We start from the raw sequence: 3,938 nt of genomic DNA, 5'->3' as shown, positions 1-3,938 counted from the left end.
TAATTGTTTCGTGGAAAATTACGTTCTCGTTGGTCAAAGTCTTTTTACCATCAAAGAGGTCAGAACATACAGTGTTGTTGTCCTGATAAGTTCTGAAGGCAAGGAATTCACTGTGAATGGAGAAAGGGTGAAACATTATTGGGCTAAGGCCGAAATTCCAGCAGGGCACACGGTGCCTCTGGCTGATGCACCCATTGCTTGGTGGGAGACAACCCACTAGTAAGTCTGTACATAAGTTCTTTAATTGCTTTTGATTTTTCTTCTTGGTATTTTGTGTTTTATGTGAATCAGATACGAAGAGGCTCTGTGTCGAGCGACAGCTATAATGTGGTGGTCGATACCACCTATAAAATAATGGTATGTCTTGTTGCTTGTACCTTGTGTCTGAGTGATCTAAGAGCGCTTACTATGACGAATCTACGAGATACAACTTGTTTTAGATCACTGAAACACCTGATTTTGACAATTTTTATGGATCACTTTAAATATCTTATGCAGGTGTATTCAGTCAGTTTTAAAGGTTTTACAAGTGTTTTCCATGTTTTGGAATTGTAAAAGACTTTTCAGAAAACTTAGACTTTTGGAGTGCATTTTGGAGCAAAAGTACACTTTTGGATAAATTCAGGCCGTTGCAACACTTTGGCAACCAAAGAAGACCTCTCACCGTCTGATCATTCCCTAATTTGGAGACATTATAGAGGAGACAACCGGATTTCCAGCACACTTGGAATTAATGCAATCCAACGGTTAGATCTTCAGATATCATCAATGTACTGAAGGACAATCAACACATTCACGAGAAGGGACAAGATTTTCACCCGCGGCCAAACTCCTTCCCACCGCGGCTCAGCCTCCTCCACCCAAGGTGGACCTCTGTCCGAGCCTCAGAAGCCCAACTAAGGCCCAAGACACTTCGTGCACTCATTTTGCAAGCCTTAGACGCCCAGACTTGAGGAAACACTATAAATACTCATTTTTAGGTCTTTTGAAAGGGAGCCTCTTTCATCTATTTGAGAGAGAACTTCATTGTAGTTTTAGGTTTTACTTTTATGCATTTGTAGAAGCTATTCATCGCCAAAATCTGTCTTCAATAAGATAAGTTTTTCTGCAACTTTGTTTGTTTACTTTATTGTTTTTTCTTTCTTAAACCAATGATGATGTCAAGCTCAGCCATGTCTGAGTAATCACCTAGTTGGGTGAAGGGACCATCAAAAGGGATCCCATGTTTGACTGATATCTAGGTTTTTAGGTTAAAGGATTTTGATTTTAAATGATTCTTCCATTCATCCAAATCTCATATCGGTTCTCTGGATTGATCACCCAGAGTCCGATCCAAAGTTGAATCCGAGCCACAAGAGTGTTGTATCTGGGTTACCTGAACTGGATCTTATGAACGTCACCATCGTAGGAGAAAAAAGCTACATACGGAGGATACGTAAGCCGAGATGGATTCTAATCTGAAATGCATGTTCTTATTCTGGCATGAGAACGATAGTTAATTGCAAAGAATTAGTGATTAGATGATTAGGGTGACGAGAGTTGGCTAATCTTACAAGTGTTTATCCTAATTTCAGAATCACAGAAAATATTTACCTAGAAAATTCATGTGTCATAGACCATGAACCCTAGAGATGAACCCTAATCCCAGCGCCGTTTTTCATATTGTTTTAAATCGATTTTGCTTCAAGCTTTTTTAATTCCCTGTTTATTTAGATTTAGTGACAAACCAAAACCCCATTTTTATCTGATTAGGTCTACAGTTGTTTTAACATCAGTTAGAAGCCTTCAACAAATAAATCCCTGTTGATTTGATCCCTATGTACTACTGCGTTTGATGTGCACTTGCCGCTTGTTTAGGGTAAAACTTATAGTTGCCCACTGCACCCACTTCAAGTTTTTGGTGCCGTTGCCGGGAATTTGTCACTGTTGATTTGATTTCTTAATCTAATTTCAATTCTAGACCACAAGATTTTCGAGTTCTGGTGGAGTTTTTCTAACTTCTTTTTTTATCTTTGCTTTCTTTGCTCTCAGGTGCATGACTACTAGGAGAAATCCTGCCAACATTGTACCACCCCTAGACGAGATAGACAAATACGAAAGAGAACTTTGGAGACTCAGACAAAGAACGCTCAAGATGGCCGATCTAAACGCCCATCGGGAAACTCCTTTAAAACGTGATCAAGATGAGCACATTGGAGATGATGATCGTGATTCCATTCACGAAGATGACCGAGAGGCTGCTCATGAAGCAGATGGCCAGCAACAACTCGATGGAGAGTAAAACCAAATCCCTAGAAACACTGCTCAAGGCGCTGATAACAGAAGGAGTCAAGACCAGGCCGATCCCAAAGAACAAAGGGATGATGAAAACATTGTTCCACCACAATTTCAGGAATTCCAACTTCAACAATTTTTCAGGAAGCCGAGAATCTCCAAAGCCGAGAATCTCCAAAGCCAACCCTATCCGCAGCAGCAGAGGAATTTTCCAAACAAGTTCCAAAACGGGAACTATCGAGGAGGAAATTTCCAACAAAGACCGCCTTTCAATTCTCAAAAGGCACAGACCTGCTCATTAGAAGCAACACTCTCCCAGCTGAGCAACCAAATGAAATCGCTTGAACAAAACATGATGCAGACATCTCAAGGCAATGAGAAGTCGATCAAAGAAATGGGAGGGAGGATCGATTGTATGTACACTTACTTGAATGAGAAGTTTGAATCTCTTACAACCCATGTCAAGAAATTGGAACTACAGATAGGTCAGACTGCAGATTCAATGAAGAGGAAACCAGAAGTCTTGCCTGGAAGAGTGGAAGATAATCCAATGAAGTTCCGCAATGCCTTGACAGCAGTCCCAGAAGAAGGACCAGGCGCAGACTCTAAGGAGAAGTCAAAACCTGAGCCTCATGAAGGATACAAAAACCGACTATGAGAAAAGTCAGATCATCCCGGTTAAGGTACCAAAACGTGTACCTGACCAAAGACTCAAAAAGTCTAAAGATCCGAGATGTTTTTCTTTCACTTGCTATATTTCTGGAATTGAATTTTCAGATTGCTTATGTGATTCTGGTGCTAATGTGAATGTTATGTCAAAATCTGTTGTTGAGAAACTTGGTATAGGAATATTTATCCCATCTCCGGTAAGGATAGTCTTTGGTGATTCATCTGAAAAGAGAACAGAAGGAATGATTCAGGACCTGCCATTGGTCATTGGAAGAAAAATCATCCCAGCCGATTTCCAAGTCTTAGAGATGGACCAAGACAAAGAAAGACCTTTGATATTTGGTCGCCCAATCTTAGCAACTGTAGGTGCTATCATTGACCATGCAAATCGCTGTTTAGTTTTCTTAATTGTGGACAGGAAAAATTTTTATAGGACCACACCGGATCAATCTCCGAACCGCAAGGACAAGCCCAAGGAGAAGGTCTCGGAAAACAAGAAAGAACTAAAAGCACTTGCATGCAAACAATTTGGAAAAATCAAGAAAGTGGTACCACCAGACATCAGCAAGGAGAAGGAAGCAAACCTTGAAAGAATTGTAGAGAAGAAAAAAACATATCTTCAAGGATGCAAAAATCTTTAAGAAGGGGATGGATATTGTGATTCAAGATGAAGGAGACCCAAAGTTCAAGCTCAAGAGAAATCCAAGGACTCTTATTCAAAGAGATCCTTCTTCTTCTTCTCAATCCTGATCCCACCAAGATTTTAGCTAAAAGACTTTAAACAAAAGCGCTTGATGGGAGGCTACCCATTTGGTATGTTTTTCTTTTCTTATTATTTATTTTATATTTGAACTTTTTCTTTTTATGCATTTCAGGCTTTCATAAAATCCAGAAAATCAAAGACATTCAAAAAACCAGAAAATACAAAAAGATAAGAGGAAGAAACCGAAAACGAGAAAGAAGCAAAGGAAAGCCGAAGCCATTTACTGTGGCCG

This window comes from Eutrema salsugineum, unplaced genomic scaffold, assembly GCF_000478725.1.
Source record: "Eutrema salsugineum unplaced genomic scaffold, Eutsalg1_0 scaffold_8, whole genome shotgun sequence".
In the NCBI taxonomy this organism is placed as follows: Eukaryota; Viridiplantae; Streptophyta; class Magnoliopsida; order Brassicales; family Brassicaceae; genus Eutrema; species Eutrema salsugineum.
This window is presented reverse-complemented; position numbering follows the sequence as displayed.